The following is a 21,256-nucleotide window of genomic DNA, read 5'->3' as shown; positions in this document are numbered from 1 at the left end:
GAGCTTACACTGCCATAACCCCATAGCTATTTCTCATGTGCCCGGGGTGATGAGGGATGGTGGATTTGCCATCCCTCCACATCGGACATCTCTCACTATCAATTTTGCCATCAAAATTCCAATTCTGCCCATCACTTTGCCAATCATCTGCCAATCAAATTTTGCTCATCAATTTTGCCAATCACCAATTCCCTATTCCTACCAAATGTCCATTAACTTGAGCCTCGGTGCGTCTTTACATGCTTAAAGCTCAGCTTCGCCAAGGCAAGCAATGAATGCGGGTGGTCAGTTTCCTGCAGTTGGATCCGTCCGGCACTCGGTCCAGGGAAGGATGTTTACTCGGGCCGAGATTCCAAGGTCCACCTCGGCGCGGAGCCGTTCGGTCTCCCGCCCGATGGCCCAATCTCGCCCGGCCGGAATGCCGCAACCACAAGGGGTCGCTGTGCCGACCCTTCCAACTTGCCCTCGAACCGGGCCGCCCACTCCACTTAGCAGAGCGTGGAGGCGACCGTTCAGGGCGAGGCCCGGCGCGGATCGCCCACGGCGGTTCTTTTGAAACCGCCGTGATTACGATCCCCGCCGGTTCCCGCAGCACCCAAAGCCCGGCATGGACCAAGGGCTCGCGTCGGCTAAAAGTCGGTCTAACCGCTGCTCCGTTTAGCGTCGATGCTCCCCGGACATGCTCACACCACTCGTTCCGTTCGTTGCTCATACATCCCCCACATTTTGTCAATTCCACCACCGTACTCGCTCGTGCGTTCTCTTTCACTCCATACTCCGGCCTACTCATAACGCTCACAGACTTCGCAACACCCCTGACCACCGCACACCTTGGCACACACTTGTCGTTCGCACACGTCATCAACACAGCTCCTCGCGCCCACTCCTCGGTCACATCCTCTGTGACAACCATGGGTGTACACTCTTCTGCACACCCGATCACGCGCTTCAATGTGCCCTCTCGCAGCCGTGCCACCACCAACTCAGGTGTACATTCCCGCACATGCTCAACCATTCCAGGTGTGCATTCTTCCATTCCAGGTGTGCATTCTTTCTCCCCTGCCACAACCAACTCGTACTCCTTGTCACTCTCACCACCACACTCTGTCGTGCATTTGCCCTCACTTTCGACAGCACACTCACTTACCATGCACTCCTCTGTTACACACCTTTCTCGCACACCTTCTTGCTCACACTTTTTCCTCACACACCCCATAGTCGGACATCCTCACACACCTCCTCTTTCCACACACTCTGCACCTGTCGCACACCTTACCAGCGGCCTCTCACGAATGCCCAGGTCGAAACCAACACCCAAGCCCACTGAATCTCCCCTCACACCATATACATTTCCGATTATATCGCCACTCACCTCGGCACCTCGTCTTTGCTCCTCCTCTGGCACCTGCAAACTCTTTATTTGGTCAGTAAGCACATCATCACGATTTGAGCACAGACCTTGTACATAATCCATCACTTCCTCCTTTATCTCCCTCTTAGTCTCCCTCCGTCTCTTCTTAATTTCACTTACCCCTCTTCCACTTCCTCTAATTTTTGTTTCACCTCTTTTATTTCCCGGTGCGCTCCCTCAATTTCTTCCTCTAAGGCCACCTTGGTCGTTTCTATGTACGTCCTTACTTCCCGTTCTTTTGTCTCCATTGCCTCTGTCACCTCGTCCAACCTTTTTACGCTCACAAAATCCTCCCACTCGTCCAACCTCTTTGTCAACCCCTCGTGTACCATCTGACATTCCCTCTTCATCACTACGAGTTACTTTTTTTTTTTTATCTCCTGTGTCGCCTTTAACCCCCCGATTACCGCAGTGTTCTTCTCCACTTGCTCCCCTAATTCCTTTTGTCCCACCGTCAGCTGCTCTACTCCCCGTGTCAGGTCTTCTATGCCCCCCTGTAACCTAGCCATACTATTTCTCACCTCTTTCTCCATACGCTCCTCACCCCGCTTTACCTCCTCGCATACCCCCGCGACCTCTTCGCCCATACCTCGTCTGATCTCCTCCCCCATTTCTCCCATCTCTTTGGTAGATGCTGCCCTCATCTGCTCTAACTCATTCCTCTGGGCATCCAATTTGGTTTCTAACCCGATTTTCACCTCCTCTATCTGATTTCTCATCTGTTTAATTTCCCGGGCGGATTGTTCCCCTATTTCCCTCAATTTGCCTTCCATGGTGTTTTCTAACCCCGTTAACCCATTCTTCACCCCTTTCATCCCGTTGTCTAACCCCTCAAATTTGTTGTCTAAACCCCCAAATTTATTGTCTAAACCCTCAAATTTGGCTTCTAGCCCCCCGATTTGGCTTCCCATATCATTCCTCAATTCCCCAATTTGATTTTCCATATTACTTAACCCGTCTCTCAATTGCTCACTGGTACCCCTCGCTTCGTCCCTCATTGCTCCCATTTGACCTCCCAATTTCTCACTATCAGCCCTCAATCCCACAAGTTGGTTTCCCATTTCCATTTGGATGACTGCCCGCAGCTGCGCCATGAGGGCTTGCATGTCTATCCTTCCCACCTGCGCCGCGGGCGCGGCTACCGCGGTCACGTGTGAGGCGCCATTTTGTGCACCTGAAACCTCGTGTGCGAGGGCGCCATCTTGTGCACCTGCAACCCCCGCAACCACATCCTCATTGCTCTCCTCCTCTCTCTCCCCCATATACATTTCCCTGGGGTCCTAGGTCACTTCTAAACCCTCTAACTCTACCCCCACCGGCATTCGGTCACCTTGACTATCCATGGCACGATTTTCAAATTTAGTGGTGTTAAATAAAATTTTGGCCACTCATAATTTGAGTGCGCTAAGCGCACTTCAGGTCCGAATCCCACTCCTGACACCAATTGTTGCGGAAACGGAGCACAGCACTCTACCCTTAGCGGGGGGGGGGGGGGGGGGGGGGGAGGGTTAATCCACCTTCTATTTGCAATGGCCGTCTCCGCTCCTGAAGATACCCAGCTCTCTCCACGAGGCAGGTGAGCAACTTCGCTCGAGACCGCGGACAAGATGTTATTTGCCGAGCGGATTAGCAGCCCGCGGCTCGAACCATTAGCAGTACTAAAACCCGATTCTTATGCGTTGGCCAAATCGTGCCACAGGTATTCAATGGGGAAATCACAAAGACGAACTGATGTGAAGAAAAGAAGGCAGAGTAAGGAAGAACAGGAATTTATTACTAACTATTGTACAAAACCAAAGAAATCAAGGAGGAGGAAAGAAACGAAAATAATTTTTCAGAAGAGGAAGACAGTGCAATTCTACTTACCTATACAGTCTTACTTATTCCCAGGGACAACACGGACAAACAGACGACAGTCAGACTTACACGGGGATGATGACAGGAATGGCAGGAGGTGGATGGCTGGACGGATGAGGAGGTGGGACCACAGGGCTGGAAGGGTGCGGGTCTGGTTCGTTGTCAACGGCAAGGCTCGAGGTGAGTAGCCGCCGCCCCTCCTCAATCTCGTTCGTACGGCGGCGTTGCTTCGCGGCCGCGGGTCGAACTGCCGTTAAAGCTCAACTCCTTCTCAACTCAACTCAGCTGCGGTGGACTCAGCTGCGGTGGACTCAGCTGCGGTGGACTCAGCTGCGGTGGATTCAGCTGCGGTGGATTCAGCTGCGGTGGATTCAGCTGTGGTGGACTCCTCACTCATCTGCTTAAGCAGTCCCTCCCAACTTCCTTATATAAGGCGCGTGGCGTTCAAGCCGCCGGCCATTTAGAAACGCCCATCGGTGAGCTCGCCTCGGCCTGGATTGGTCACGAGGGCTCACCGATCCCGCCCCCTTGATGAGGCGTTGGCAAAGCCACGCCTTGTTCCTGGCGCTTGGCTGACTCCTCCCACCTTCTTCTCCGAGATGACCTCGCCGTAATGGCGGAAAATGTAGTTGGCAATGCGATTGGCAATGACGCAGTTGGAAATGGAGGTTTTGGGCAATTGTAAGGGGATCTATCTTATTTCATCTGGTGCAATGCAGTCAACTAATGGGAAACAGAGCCTTAAACTAACATAGAATAAAGAGATGACTATTTAGAAGGGCTTATGATTTTCTACGTGCATGCGATGGATTAACTAAGGGGACGACCTTTGATCTTTACACAAATTGATGGAGGTATTTACAAGATTCATGACACTATTTACAGAGGGTGATATTTACAACAATTACAGGATTCTCAAATCCGTTACAATATATATATATATATATATATATATATATATATATATATATATATATATATATATATATATATATATATATATATATATATATATATATATATATACTTGGGGCACTGACCCCAAGCATGCAGCCAAAGCAACACTGGAATGGCTCCAGAACAAGAATGTGAAAGTCCTTGAGTGGCCCAGTCAAAGCCCCGACTTGAATCCCATTGAGAATCTGTGGAAAAACATGAAGATTGCTGTTCATGCCCGACGCTCCCCATTCAACTTGACAGAGCTTGAGCAAATCTCCAAGAAAGAATGGGAGAAACTCTCCAAATCCAGATGTGCAAAGCTGATACAGACATACCCAAGAAGATTCAAAACTGTAATCGCTGCCAAAGGCGTTTCTAGGAAGTATTGACTCAAGGGGTTGAATACTTATGTTAATTATATATTTCTGTATTGCATTTTTATTTAATTTATAAGCATTTCTAAAAACAATTCCACTTTGACATTATGGTGTATTATTTGTAGTTCAGTGACAAAATCTGAATTTAAATCATTTTAAATTCAGGCAGTAACACAACAAACTGTGAAAAAGTTAAGGGGTGTGAATATTTTGCTGATAGCATTATATATCCCGATCTGTACCTCTTCAAGAGTGATATGATGCCCACACCCTCTCGTGTTTACTCAACTTCCTTTGTTTGACACGAACGTCATTTTGCTCAGTAATCAAAAGTAAGCATATCAGCTCGACACAACATCCGGCAAAAAAAACCCCACAACATGTGGCTTTTTGTCAAGGGCGTATCACTGTGTTGCTTCACATGGATAGGCCTATACTTACTCTGAGTGGTGGTTTTGGTGGTGCTCTTCATTTTTTTTGCGGTACTCTCCATTTCAAATTCAATTGAACTCGATGAACAAAACGAGCAATTGATAACAGCCGATGATTAGTCTCTGAGTACCAATAGATGGCAGCAAATACTAGCCGTAAACACTGGGCGGTGACGTCATGGCGACGTATTCGTCATCATCAGACATCCCTTACAAAGTGTGACCGAAAAAACAAAATGATCCCACTTGGAGACGTTAATGCGCAGGTTCAAATCCCGATTCAACAGAAAGTTTCTCACTTGTGTACTTTTCTCCTGCTGTTGACTATTATAGACTGGTGTGTATTAACTTAATAGTTTGTAGTTTTTAATAATCATTAAAATGTATTCAACTTTTACCTGTTTAATAACAATTGAACAGTAACAATTTAATGCTCATTTGAAAGTGTTGTCTGTTCTTCATCTGCGAAATAAGTTTTCAACATGCATGATGATTATATGTTGCAGTGACATTAACGTTATAAATTATTGATATGCGAGGTGGGTCTTTCAACTTAAGATTATTCAATCGTTATTGTTTCCCTCTAATGCCCACTTAGTTACCATGACTACGTAAATAACTAACTTGCAGGTAGCGTATAGACTTGATAATACGATGGCGTGTAGTAAAGTAATGCCTCTTATTCTTTTTCTCCAAAACAGGTAAAGATATTGGAATGAAACAAAGTGGAGTCCACACATAAGTTGTTCCTTCCACTAGGTGCGAAGTTTCATGATTCTGACACTAGATGTCTCAATGCTACGTCAGTGAAGATGGCAGAGGGCAGCACGACATTGTCAGTGCTGTGAAGTGTGAAGTGCTGGAGATGAGAGTTGGGATGACTGATTGGAGATGAGAGTTTGGATGACTGATTGGAGATGAGAGTTTGGATGACTGACTGGAGATGAGAGTTGGGATGACTGACTGGAGATGAGAGTTGGGATGACTGACTGGAGATGAGAGTTTGGATGACTGACTGGAGATGAGAGTTGGGATGACTGACTGGAGATGAGAGTTGGGATGACTGACTGGAGATGAGAGTTGGGATGACTGACTGGAGATGAGTGTTTGGATGACTGATTGGAGATGAGAGTTTGGATGACTGACTGGAGATGAGAGTTGGGATGACTGACTGGAGATGAGAGTTGGGATGACTGACTGGAGATGAGAGTTTGGATGACTGACTGGAGATGAGAGTTGGGATGACTGACTGGAGATTAGAGTTGGGATGACTGACTGGAGATGAGAGTTTGGATGACTGACTGGAGATGAGAGTTGGGATGACTGACTGGAGATGAGAGTTGGGATGACTGATTGGAGATGAGAGTTTGGATGACTGACTGGAGATGAGAGTTGGGATGACTGACTGGAGATGAGAGTTTGGATGACTGACTGGAGATGAGAGTTGGGATGACTGACTGGAGATGAGAGTTTGGATGACTGACTGGAGATGAGAGTTGGGATGACTGACTGGAGATGAGAGTTTGGATAACTGACTGGAGATGAGAGTTGGGATGACTGACTGGAGATGAGAGTTTGGATGACTGACTGGCAATGAGAGTTTGGATGACTGACTGGAGATGAGAGTTGGGATGACTGACTGGAGATGAGATTTGGGATGACTGATTGGAGATGTGAGTTTGGATGACTGACTGGAGATGAGAGTTGGGATGACTGACTGGAGATGAGAGTTTGGATGACTGACTGGAGATGAGAGTTGGGATGACTGACTGGAGATGAGAGTTTGGATGACTGACTGGAGATGAGAGTTGGGATGACTGACTGGAGATGAGAGTTGGGATGACTGACTGGAGATGAGAGTTGGGATGACTGACTGGAGATGAGATCACTGGAGATGAGTTGGGATGATTGACTGGAGATGAGATGATGGGAGGTGACAGTTGGGATGATTGACTGGAGATGAGATGATTGGAGATGAGAGTTGGGATGATTGACTAGAGATGAGATGATTGGAGATGACAGTTGGGTTGATTGACTGGAAATGAGATGACTGGAGATGAGAGTTGGGATGACTGACTGTGGAGATGAGATGATTGGAGATGAGAGTTGGGATGATTGACTGGTGATGAGATTATTGGAGATGAGAGTTGGTATGACTGACTGGAGATGAGATGACTGGAGATGAGAGTTGGGTTGATTGACTGGAAATGAGATGACTGGAGATGAGAGTTGGGATGATTTACTGGAGATGAGATGATTGGAGATGAGAGTTGGATGATTGACTGGAGATGAGATGATTGGAGTTGCTTGATTGGAGATTGACTGGAGTTGCACTGTGAGCTCCCTGCACGTTGGGATGATTGACTGGAGATGAGATGATCGGAGATGAGATGATTGGAGATGACATCTTCCGTTCCACCTTCTGAAACCCACACATGGAGATAACAACCAACGACACACACAGATACGTTGCAAAAGTCTCACATCCACTTCGATGCGAGATTAGACTATAACATCACTCGGTTTTGAGAGCATACCTCTACAAGGCTGAACAGTTTATGTTTTGTATCCCTCTGATGGGCCGGATCTGGATTCGGACCTGAACCAAAATCAAATCAATTTGTTATTGTCATCTAACCAACTCATCAACCTAGTTTTGTCATAAGTCGTCCACAACGTTTTGAGATATCCTGCTATATATAATTTTGGCCCTATCACTTAATGGTGAAGAATCACTTAGAAATCAAAGAAATTCTCATATCCAGATCCGGATCTTCACCAAAATCGAATCAATTAGTCCTTTTTACACACCCAACCTGTCTACCAAGGGTCTTTAGGATATTTAGGTTTTTAGGGTCTAAGGGCTCTTAAAGGGCCTCAAGGGGTCTAAAGGTATATAGGGGTGGAATGTAATGAATACACATACCCACGTCCAACACATTTCGTCCGAATCAGTCCCTAGACTTTTGGGATATCCTGCTCAAAGACAGACAGACAGGTGTGAAAACAACCTCAGTCCACCTTCTGTAGCACAGGTAATTATTGCATGAGCCAATGCATTATTTGATCATTCAACTCGCAACCAAAGTAAAGATAATGATTTAAATGAAGATTCATCATGATTCATGACATACTCAAAATTATTATGCAAATAAGTAAATGCCGATTTATTGAGTTAACTTCATGATATTCATAGAATAGTTACCCCGCACAGTCAACTTGGTGCGAGCCAACTCTTCTGTTTTTTAAGGGTTGTTTTATTTGATATAATATGGCTGCCAGACCACGTGACCAATGAAATGATCAATTTACATTCTCTAATATAATTGTTGCGTAGATCATGCTCAAAAATTTCAAACTGATCGGACTAAGCGTTGCACTTGTCGAATTATGACGTCATAATTAAGGCAACAATGGCGTCATCGTTAACAACACTTATTCCCCATGCGGAGTTCTTTACAATGATCCACGTTTCAATTTTATAAGTCCACTCGTGATATTTGGGGGAGGGGCATATAGTTATGTGGGCGGAGCTTACGCCATTTCAATCGTGAGTCACATTATCAGTCTGCACTCATAAATATGTACATAGTTATTTATGAATCGAATTAAATTAACCACAAAGGATCATGTCGTGCTCGATTTTGTTACTTTTTCCCAGTTGCACTGTGAGCTCCCTCTACTGGTGTCGATCCGTGACAACAATGTCCATCTCTGCTCTTTTGAACCCACACTCGAGTTTCCAAAATGACCCAATTCTTTTGGACGCCACCACATCACAAGAGGGTGTTAGAAAGGTCTCAGATCGAGATGCTCACAATAGTCCAAAAAAAAGGAAACTTTTTTAAATCAACACAACGATATGTATAAAAGAAGTAAATAATTTGTCACAAATTAGATATTCCAGTGTATTGAAAATAAATAACAAAGTTGGATCTGCTTTGGACTGAACATAGGCTTAGGTTTCCGTCTCAATTGTGGAAAATATTTTGAGTTATTTAATTGCTCTAACTTTTGCTTCAGTTTGGGAAATACTCCCACATTGTTGGCTATATTTCTTTTTACACCAGTACAGTTAAAGCATGTAAATTGTATGGACAGGCGTCCCAGCCCAGGTACCCGTTATGCCGTTAAGTGCCTGTGTAGGAGGAGCTACCTGTAAATCTGTGGCATCACATTAAAACTCAGTAAGATTGACTTAACTTGGATAGAAGAAGAAGAACCACCTTTCGAGGCCATTTTTCCCCTTTTTCGGGTACCTTGGTCCCCTTTTTGAAGCAATGTTTTATGGCCAGATGCCCTTCCTGCCGCCAACCCTGTTAGTCACCCCTTGCGATAGGTACTCAATGTTCCAACCTCGGAAGGATGACAGGCTGAGTCAACCCCCCGGCATTAATTCAGCGATCGACCGGGATTCGAACCCAGGATCCTGGGATCCCAAGTCAGCACCCTAACTGCTAAGCCAACACAAGGCTTATCGACTTAACTTGGATAATGAAATGTATTTTCTTCTTAGAAAATCTTACCCATAAAAGGTATGTGGAGGTGAACGTTAGATCAGCAGTTCCTCCTTCCAGTTCATCAAAGCTAGGTTTTCCAGAAGAGATCCGTCAAGTATTTCTGTTATATTTTCGTTCCTGTGTTGCTGTTTGTGTTTTTGTCCAATTTTCCGTTTTAAACCATACCAATTGTTGTGTTGTATTGTTGAATTTGTGTCTGTGTGTGTCAGGCCTAGTCACCCAGGCCTCAGCTCGCCAGCATGCGAATTCTGTTTCTCCTCTGACATCATGCCACCTCATTCCACATCCTCTCTCACAAGTATTGTCCTTTCAGATTCCTCAACTTTATCCTATTCCCCTCTTCACTCAAAAAAAATCACAAACTCAATCTGCCTGTACTTCCTTTAAAAGCTTTTATATATATCTTAAAATGCATTACCTTCCTTTTTTCTCCATTTTGAACACCACATCTTCTTCTTCATCACAATTTCTTCTCCTACTTCATCTTCTTCTTCTTCTTCTTCTTCTTCACAAGGCTTACTCCCAAACCTGCTTCACTCGTCAACGTTTTGCCCATCAATCCTCCTCCCGCACCAACAGCACCACTTTCTTCTTAACAATCCTCTTGAAGAAGTTCAGTCACTCAAACTCTTGGGCCTCACTCTCATCTATTATCTTTCCTGGGAAAACCACATTTATAAATTTGCCTCCAAACCCAGTCGCCGACTGGGCATCCTCCGTCATGCAAAGGCACACCATTGTCACACCTGAATTGCTATCTACCTACTAGAAACTAGAACTTCATCCGCAGCTTGATGGAGTACTGCTCTCCCCTATGGGCTGGCACCCTTGCCTCACATCTTTCTCAGCTTGACGCTGTGGAAACCAATACCTCTGCCACTCAGCACTTCATTCTCAACTCCCCCCTCCCCCCCCCCCCCCCCCTCTGTCAGGGCCCATCTTTATTTGAGTTTGTCTATAAAGTATATCCAAATAGAATGTGAGTACGTCTATAAAGTATGTAGCATTAAAATGTGATCAGTTTGTCTATAAGGGATGTATGGTGCAATTAGAATGTGAGTACGTCTATAAAGTATGTAGCATTAAAATGTGATCAGTTCATCTAGAAGGGATGTATGGTGCAATTAGAATGTAAGTACGTCTATAAAGTATGTAGCATTAAAATGTGATCAGTTCATCTATAAGGGATGTATGGTGCAATTAGAATGTGAGTACGTCTATAAAGTATGTAGCATTAAAATGTGATCAGTTCATCTATAAGGGATGTATGGTGCAATTAGAATGTGAGTACGTCTATAAAGTATGTAGCATTAAAATGTGATCAGTTCATCTATAAGGGATGTATGGTGCAATTAGAATGTGAGTACGTCTATAAAGTATGTACCATTAAAATGTGATCAGTTTGTCTATAAGGGATGTATGGTGCAATTAGAATGTGAGTACGTCTATAAAGTATGTACCATTAAAATGTGATCAGTTCGTCTATAAGGGATGTATGGTGCAATTAGAATGTGAGTACGTCTATAAAGTATGTAGCATTAAAATGTGATCAGTTCATCTATAAGGGATGTATGGTGCAATTAGAATGTGAGTACGTCTAGAAAGTACGTACCATTAAAATGTGATCAGTTCGTCTATAAGGGATGTATGGTGCAATTAGAATGTGAGTACGTCTATAAAGTATGTACCATTAAAATGTGATCAGTTCGTCTATAAGGGATGTATGGTGCAATTAGAATGTGAGTACGTCTATAAAGTATGTAGCATTAAAATGTGATCAGTTCATCTATAAGGGATGTATGGTGCAATTAGAATGTGAGTACGTCTATAAAGTATTGTCGCGTAACCGTGATTAACACCACAGTTACGGATGACCGATTTGCGAGACTTTAACTCCCGAGGCGAACACTCAATGGCGGACTCAAGTTCAACACCAACGCGCGGAATGGCGGGCCGCAGCGAAGGCTCCGCAACCTTATCTATTAAAATCAAACACCCAGGAAAACTGCGTTCAGATATTATGTACAAAAAGTAATATAAGGGTTTATTAGGAAAAGTAAAGCCAGTGAAAAAGCCCGCCGGTAAATCTAATAACTCTAATAAACCTAAATCGGGACGTCCCCACACGACTGACAGCAAACACAAACGAGGGAGATTAATCACGAAAATAACACGTCCCGTCGTTCAAAATATACGCGGAGATCGGGCTTATCTGTCTTTGTCGTCTTGTATTGTTGGTGTCCAGCACCGCTCCTTCCGGCCCGATCGCACACCACGAGGCCCCTCGCTCCAAGCACCACGCGTCCGACGCAGGCCAGCGGCTCCACTTGACCAGGGACAGGAAGGACTCCTTTCAACTCCACTCGACTCGACGCGGGAGTGCTGGCAGCCAAGTGCCAACGAACTGCTCAGTGCCAACTGGGTGTGCTCTCGTGTGTCTCCTGCGACTCCCTACAACCCGAACTGCACTCGAACTGCGACTGGAATGGCGTGTCCTCTCCAACTCTCCACCACCGCTCAACTCTCTGGTGCCTGCCTGCGTCTGCCAGTGCCTGCCACGAACTCAACTCAACTCAACTCAACTCAACTCCTGAAATGGCGTCCGACCGTCGCCTATATTGGTGGCCGATGACGTCACATTGCGCACTCCTCAGCCAATCAAAGCCTCCCGCGACTCCTGACATCTCCCCCGTTACGCGACCCTGCGGTCCTGGCATAACACGTGCCGGCCAGGTTTGTAGGCCTTTGGAGGTGTACACGGTGGCGGCCAATCGTGGCGGTGTTTTTGACCTGGTTTCCTGTCAATTTATTACGAAGTCCTTGTCAGGGAAAGGGGGATTATTTAATGTTGCGCTAAGGACCTAACTAATGTTTATGTGGTTTGCAGTGCCATAAAGGACAAAGGTTTGATTACTAGGTGAGACTCACAGGGGCGTTACCTTTAACCCCTCACTATTTAACACTCGAATCTCCAGGTAGATCCACACTCATACATCTTACCCCGACAACCGCCTAAACATCAAGAACTTATTACATGTAGAGTCCCTGTCACGACAGCCGAATACCTACCTATTCAGATCTACCTAGCTCTAGATGTTGCATTACCAAATTCATAACACAGCCCCCCCCCTGGAACCGTAGCTCCTGCAAGGTTCACCGCAGGGCTACCATTCCAGCCTTAACACTTACTGTCACACACTTAATTAACCTACGAAATAAATCAGGAAGGGCTGTGGGAAGTGAGTCGGACTACCTACCTACACTTCCTTAACATGCTGAACCCCTTAACCATCATGCAAGTATGTACATCTTCTTCGTTGTTCCTGTGGAGGGAGGAAACAACAACACACAACACTAACTTAACCACAAAACTTAACCATCTTTCCAAAACTCAAAACTCTAACCTTTGTACATACCCCGGTCTACAGACCGCGTCCCCCGGTGGATGCCACAAGACTCAACCTTACCTGCGGGGCCATCCCCAATGCATCCCCCCTAAATTTCCACGGGCCCTGTCCAGATGTTACAGGTGAGTGACACGGCTCGGTGGATTTCGCCCACATTCATGCAACACAGACCCCTTAACCACTCATTCTCATTCCATAGGTCATCAAGGCATTTCAAAAATCAACAAAGCACTTATTCCCAATACACCCCCTGCAGGACCATGGCATTGATGTCATTCACGTGTGTGTGCATTCCTCAACTAGGCAGCGGGGAGGTACCGCACAAAAGATGGTGGGGGCGCATCAGGCTGTGGTGCCCGCAGTCCCAAAAACAAGTCAACCGACTTACAAATTCATTGCCCCCCCCCCCCTTTACCTCTTGGCCCCGTGACAGCCCAACAGCCCCTTTCCGCCGTTACCTCGCCGGTGAGGGTCTCCACACACACCAGGCTCCTTTGCCTCCTGCTTTCACGCAGCAACACGGGTCACCGGGGGACTTCCTCACCCCGCGGCGCCCAACCAGACCCTCCACCGACGAGCTCCAATTTCCAGTTACCACCGGCTGCCAGGGGTAATTGCCGCAGAGGGGGGCCCGCAGGCATCGCTCCTCAGAGCTTGCTCTGTACCTGCGGACACACACACCTTCCCCACCCACAAGACCCCAAAACACACTTCCTCCCCCACTGCCATTCAATTCTCCACACAACTCAGCACAATTCAGTACAATTCCATAGATGGTGTAAAAGGTGTTACAAGGCTTGCCATGGCCTGCTACATGTGAAATTCCCCCAGTTCACATTTAAACCATCACATCTTCCCAAAAGCACATTTCCAAAAGCACAATTATCACCCCTCATTATCTCCAATAATCATCACACACTCTCCAGGTTCCACTCTCACGACCACATCAAAACACGTAACCACAATACAAAAACATACGCCACCCACAAGACACTGTGGCTCCCATTCCATCCCCTCACCGGCCATGTCATCACTCTCACCCGCCTCCCAACTCCAAATTACATGTCCCCAATTTCCCAAAGCAAATCCTGAAGCCTGGGACAGTACTCCTCAAAACACTCACCTCAAGTGCAGGTAGTTGCAGGTTGGTCAGGTCCAAGAGTGTCATCCACCCTTCACAATCCCAAAATTTCACATTGGGCCTACCAAATCCTTCCAAATTTCTCTTTTGTCCCCACTACACTGGCAGGTATGTGGATCCGCATCCAACGGTGATCATCACTACACAACTACCTATGGCCACGACAGCTCTGCACCTCTACCGTGCAAGGGTCACCGGGACAAGGTGAGCAGTCAAAACGCCAACATGGCCCATGAGTGTCCATAAGGGTGCGACCCACCATCCATCCTTCGGCCCCCCTGCGAGGAACACAGCTGCAGCAGCCCCAGCTGGCCAATGTGGTGAGCACTTGCTGCCACAACACACACTACCGCACACACAACCTCGGCCCTGGGGGGCACGGTCGCAGTGCGTGGCATCCCTACAGCCACGTCCCCTGCACCTCCCCATCATCCCCCAGTCCGACTACAGAACTGCAGCCCCCCAGTGCTCACCCACACTTGACCACACCAAGGTCCAGTCAACAGCCATGCTCCACCAGGAGACCCACCCAGAAGACATGGTCCACACACCTCGGACACGCACAGCACCACGTTGACCCTCAGGCTACACAACTACATCCCCATCATCCCGCGTCCCAAATATCAGCACAGTTGCCCCCGCAACCAGTTGAAAGCTGTGTCTTGCTACCCTATTAATTTCATCACAGCCTCCAACACTTTGGTCTACACACCTGGATCAATAATGGCGTCACTATACAGTGTCCACCATGGCATTTCAAAATCCACCCTTAAATTTCCATCTAACCCACAGATTACCCATGCCAACCATTTGTCACATTTCACTCACCTCACCAAAGAAGGATGCTTTGCCATACACATGCCAGCCGAGCATGGCCCATATGCTCGGCTCGTTACACATCTCCCGATTCACATCCCCATGGCTCTCTTCCCAACCCGAGAGTCCATAAATCACAACGGAGCATCTGTGGAAGGTCGCTCACACCATCACGTTCCACAGATGCCCCAATGGTTGTCCGGCAGGCTATCTCCATCCCTGTCCATTCGGTTTGACCCGCGTCCATAGACCAACCACCATGCCAGGTCACCACATGCTGGTTGTCCCAGAGTCCCTGGAGGAGAGTGCCAGGCCGCATGCCCGGGTGGTCACCACATCAGTCCCAAGTTGGCCGTCCGCAGTGCCACCACCAAAGCGCGACCCACAACACCTCCCCCTAGTGGTCCTCAATATTTGCCATCCCAGGCTTGAGAAACCACCTCGGACCTCCCTGGAGGTCTTAACCCCCACCAGGGTCCGGTGACCCTGCCGGCCCGAGCCACCAGCTCGGACGGCGCCCCGACGGACAAGGGACGCCACACTCCACCAGACCCCCCGTGGGACCCAGGTCGTACCTCGACACCCAAGGCTGGACCCCACGTCCAAATCTCGCCATCACAGCCCCCCAGCTGGCTGGCATACCCAAATTTTGAAAGGGGCAACTTTGGCCCGAGGCCATCACCCATGACCTCGCCATGTCCAGATCCCGCAGCCCGGGGACCAATCCCCACCATGGCTGCTCCAAATCAATTTCCCATTGTAATTTTATTTTAAATTTTCTTTTACAAATTTTCATTCCCACTGCCAAACCGCAGCTGCAGGGAACAACCTCTACCACCGGTTGTTCTGCCCCTCCCTGTAGTTGATCCAAATTCCCTACAGGGACCAAATCTCCAGAAGCTCTATCTCCCGATCCTCCAAGATCCAAATCCAGCCCGGAGCCAACACACTCCCCCAACTGGTTGTCCAATTTTGGAGCCTCTGTTTCCAAATAGCAGTGTACAGTGAGCGTCCCCTCGGTCATTCCAACCACCTCCTCGGACCAACTCACCTCTTCACCCAGGCTCCTTTGGGCCTGAACAAGCTCTACCTCCATGGGACTGTCACAGGTCTCCAGCCGCTGGATCAACTCATCCTCATCATTAGAAATCATTCCTGGCCCCGCCAGGCTTTGATCAATATCCCCAATAAATACCCGGTCCGGCTCTATCGCATGGACCCCCAAAAACTCTACCCCCTCTTGCTCCGCACCACCGCCCTGGTGCTGCACAATTTCAAATTCATCCCCCGGTTGGGGTGTTGTGACATCCACACGGTCCCGATAGCCTTCCAGGTCTCCATTTGCTTTATCAATTCGAGCATTTGTGGCACCAATCTGACCCTCCAACTTTTCCCCCATTTGGACAGCCTGCGTCACGCCCTCCTCTATTTTTGACATTAATTCTTCCCGTTTCAATTCAATTTCCACCCCTATGGCTTTTTCCATCTCCCCCATTTGAGTTTCTACTTTACCCTCAAATTTCCCCAGTCTGTCCGTAATTTGGTTTTGCACTCTCCCTTCTATGCCATCAATTCGTTCCCCCAGCTGCTGTGCCATTTCCCCAATTTTTCCTTCCAATTGTTCATTCCTTTCCTTTATTTCATTCCTCCATTCCTTCCCCTGGGACTCCATTTTATTTTCCAACCCACTTTTCATTTCTCCCATTTGTTCCTCCAATCGATCACTCATTCCCTTCATTCCTTCCCTACATTCCTTCCCCTGGGACTCCATTTTATTTTCCATCCCACTTTTCATTTCTCCCATTTGTTCCTCCAATCGCTCACCCTGAGCATCCATCCGGTTCCCCAATCGCTCACTCTGAGCCCTCATGTCTTTTATTAAATTTACTATGGTCTGGAGATCTATCGGGGCCGTCCCAACGGCGGGGAAAGTTCCAACGCTATCCTCCTTATCCCCCATTTCCGGCTCACTCCCGACGCTGACGGAGGCCTCACTACGCACCTCCATTTCGTCGACCTCCGACATCCGCTTTCCGGAAGGTCGTACCCCGCGCGCGTATTTATTTTAATAATTCCTGAAACACAATTTAAATTTGACGAAGACGCGATATCGCGCTCCGTTTGCCCGATTGATTATTAAATTTCTCCGCCTCGACTATAAAAATTTTGCGTTCGAACGTCGGACGCAATGTACGCCCGACCGTGTCGATGTCTCGCCGCGGACAAAAAAATTTGTCCGACGGGTTCAAATCCTACACTCCTGACACCACTTGTCGCGTAACCGTGATTAACACCACAGTTACGGATGACCGATTTGCGAGACTTTAACTCCCGAGGCGAACACTCAATGGCGGACTCAAGTTCAACACCAACGCGCGGAATGGCGGGCCGCAGCGAAGGCTCCGCAACCTTATCTATTAAAATCAAACACCCAGGAAAACTGCGTTCAGATATTATGTACAAAAAGTAATATAAGGGTTTATTAGGAAAAGTAAAGCCAGTGAAAAAGCCCGCCGGTAAATCTAATAACTCTAATAAACCTAAATCGGGACGTCCCCACACGACTGACAGCAAACACAAACGAGGGAGATTAATCACGAAAATAACACGTCCCGTCGTTCAAAATATACGCGGAGATCGGGCTTATCTGTCTTTGTCGTCTTGTATTGTTGGTGTCCAGCACCGCTCCTTCCGGCCCGATCGCACACCACGAGGCCCCTCGCTCCAAGCACCACGCGTCCGACGCAGGCCAGCGGCTCCACTTGACCAGGGACAGGAAGGACTCCTTTCAACTCCACTCGACTCGACGCGGGAGTGCTGGCAGCCAAGTGCCAACGAACTGCTCAGTGCCAACTGGGTGTGCTCTCGTGTGTCTCCTGCGACTCCCTACAACCCGAACTGCACTCGAACTGCGACTGGAATGGCGTGTCCTCTCCAACTCTCCACCACCGCTCAACTCTCTGGTGCCTGCCTGCGTCTGCCAGTGCCTGCCACGAACTCAACTCAACTCAACTCAACTCAACTCCTGAAATGGCGTCCGACCGTCGCCTATATTGGTGGCCGATGACGTCACATTGCGCACTCCTCAGCCAATCAAAGCCTCCCGCGACTCCTGACATCTCCCCCGTTACGCGACCCTGCGGTCCTGGCATAACACGTGCCGGCCAGGTTTGTAGGCCTTTGGAGGTGTACACGGTGGCGGCCAATCGTGGCGGTGTTTTTGACCTGGTTTCCTGTCAATTTATTACGAAGTCCTTGTCAGGGAAAGGGGGATTATTTAATGTTGCGCTAAGGACCTAACTAATGTTTATGTGGTTTGCAGTGCCATAAAGGACAAAGGTTTGATTACTAGGTGAGACTCACAGGGGTGTTACCTTTAACCCCTCACTATTTAACACTCGAATCTCCAGGTAGATCCACACTCATACATCTTACCCCGACAACCGCCTAAACATCAAGAACTTATTACATGTAGAGTCCCTGTCACGACAGCCGAATACCTACCTATTCAGATCTACCTAGCTCTAGATGTTGCATTACCAAATTCATAACAGTATGTACCATTAAAATGTGATCAGTTTGTCTATAAGGGATGTATGGTGCAATTAGAATGTGAGTACGTCTATAAAGTATGTAGCATTAAAATGTGATCAGTTCATCTATAAGGGATGTATGGTGCAATTAGAATGTGAGTACGTCTATAAAGTATGTACCATTAAAATGTGATCAGTTTGTCTATAAGGGATGTATGGTGCAATTAGAATGTGAGTACGTCTATAAAGTATGTAGCATTAAAATGTGATCAGTTTGTCTATAAGGGATGTATGGTGCAATTAGAATGTGAGTACGGCTATAAAGTATGTAGCATTAAAATGTGATCAGTTCATCGATAAGGGATGTATGGTGCAATTAGAATGTGAGTACGTCTAGAAAGTATGTACCATTAAAATGTGATCAGTTCGTCTATAAGGGATGTATGGTGCAATTAGAATGTGAGTACGTCTATAAAGTATGTACCATTAAAATGTGATCAGTTCGTCTATAAGGGATGTATGGTGCAATTAGAATGTACTCAATAAAATACATGTGATAAACCACACAAACCAAGTCCGGGCAAGGGTATGGAATCTTTGATTGCTCGTTCTTGTTAATAATTGCATGGCTTCCTTTTTCTCTTCCTGCCCCTTGTTGTTCCAAAATACACTTTATAAATTCACTTCGTTAATTGGTGAATTTGAGTGTTTTGATTACCAGTATAAAAGTCATATATATCTGTTAAAAGACAGATAGGGTTTGGGTGATTAGCACCCAGTACATGACCTTCCTTTTTTCTCCATTTTGAACACCACATCTTCTTCTTCATCACAATTTCTTCTCCTTCTTCATCTTCTTCTTCTTCTTCTTCTTCTTCTTCACAAGGCTTACTCCCAAACCTGCTTCACTCGTCAACGTTTTTCCCATCAATCCTCCTCCCGCACCAACAGCACCACTTTCTTCTTAACAAGGCCCTGGTGTTGGGCTAGCGGCCAGGGTGCCAGCTTAGGATCCTAGGATCCTGGTGTTCGAATCCCGGTCGATCGCTGAATCTAACGCCAGGGGGGTTGACTCAGCCTGTCATCCTTCCGAGGTCGGCTAATTGAGTACCAGCTTGCTGGTAATTCCCTGTTTGTCGTTAAAGGCGGCAAAAAGGGTTGGCGTCAGGAAGGGCATCCGGCCGTAAAACATTGCTTCAAAAAGGGGACCAAAAAACAACAACAACCACGGTTCCCGAAAAAGGCCAACCCCTGCTTTGGGGGGAAAAATGGCCTCTAAAGGTGGTTATTTTTTTTTTTTTTTACATGACCCCATACTGATTATCACCCAGTACATGACCGTACTGATTAGCACCCAGTACATGACCCCGTACTGATTAGCACCCAGTACCTGCGTCTGGCGATTTTCACTCGGATCGCTAATTTGGATAATCGGACATACGGCACCAATTAGCGCGTTGCTTGATTGGATCGGGCGTTCCACTGAAGTTCGGCAACGTGGCAGACGAGCCCGATAACTTGCTCGGAGCACCAGAATCAGTTGGCCGGTGCAACCGCTTTGGCATGTTTCATCGGGATTTGGGTCGGATAACGCTGACGAACCTGACGACTACATAAATAGCTTGATTTTACAATGTCTCATTCGCGTATTTAAGGACTCGCAGCATAACTTAAGGTTGTGCGTACTCACCCATGAGCTGTCTAGCCTGGGTTTGAATCTCAACGCAATTACGCTGGTGTCTCATAATCCCGGGCAATGTATCAAGGTGTTTGCTATCCATGGGGATTAAACCCATGGACCCATCTACCAACACTGGTCGTTGGTTGAACCTAAAATCTATTTGTGTCTTTTGGAAAGGGTAGGCAAAGACTCTGTGTGGTACCTTGATGGTGATTATTCTCTTATTTGCTTATTCCTACAAGGCCTGTGCATGAATGTATATTCAAATATGTAGTGATAGTGTAAGGCAATAGATATGGTAACTTTACAAACTCCATGCTTTATAATGTTTATCATTCAACCTACAATAGTTTACTGGCCTGAGACTAGGCCTCTGGAAGGTAACCTACTATTTGTAGGTGCTAAGGTAACAAGGCAGGCTCACAGGTCAAACAAAACATCCATCTGTGTGCATTCTCGATGGCAAAGCTGACGTTAGGCTGCCCTTCTCTCTCTCTCCCTCTTTCTTTCTGTTTGTTTTTGCTGTCTTGAAACCTTCTGGACTAGCGCCTTGAAAAGTCCTGGCCCTTGGGGTGCAGACCCTGCCTTGGCTGAGCCCTGAGCTAGCATAAGCACTTCCAGCTGCCATACTCATTTCATAAGCTCCTGTAGATTTTCCTATTTCAGAACCTCCTCCACAGGCAACATACAAGTCCTTCTTTAACAACTAACAAAGCTCTTCTCAAGTCCTGTGTATATCCACAAGAGTTTCCCCATTGGGCAATTCCTATAATTTACTTTCCTGCATAACATTAAGACTCTTAAAATGTGACGATATTAATGGTTCGTTATTATGAAACAATACAAGGTAAAGAAATGAACAATACACGTAACTATGGTTTACGAAAGTCGCCTGGAAAACCATTCATGATTTGAGGATCCACCAGGAAAAGCACAGAAAGACAATGAATAGGGTATTATTTTTGCCAGTGTTATAATGTACGTATGAGAAATCACCTCTTCACAACGTTATATATACCGTACTTACTTGTACATTTTTTTCGGAGCAATTACTAAATACCTGAAGAACCAACGTGTAAAAGATTGAAGTGTAAATGTGAAATGTGAGTTGGTCTGTTTGCCTGAGCCAAAGAGCCTGGTCAG

General features: G+C 46.8%; 1 long non-coding RNA gene across 1 annotated transcript in view; it reads right to left on the bottom strand.

Moving 5' to 3' along the window:
* The window catches only part of LOC137424977 (uncharacterized), a 101,174-nt gene that overhangs the window by 5,778 nt on the left and 74,140 nt on the right, over positions 1–21,256 (bottom strand). Inside the window, exon 2 of the long non-coding RNA XR_013623103.1 lies at positions 4,309–4,410. This is a non-coding gene — a long non-coding RNA (uncharacterized LOC137424977). The remainder of the gene's footprint in view (positions 1–4,308; positions 4,411–21,256) is intronic.

The sequence above is a fragment of the Myxine glutinosa genome, chromosome 4 (genome assembly GCF_964187855.1).
Source record: "Myxine glutinosa chromosome 4, kmMyxGlut1.1, whole genome shotgun sequence".
Classification (NCBI taxonomy): domain Eukaryota; kingdom Metazoa; phylum Chordata; class Myxini; order Myxiniformes; family Myxinidae; genus Myxine; species Myxine glutinosa.
The sequence above is the reverse complement of the archived record's forward strand: the minus strand, read 5'-3'. Positions and strand labels throughout refer to the sequence as shown.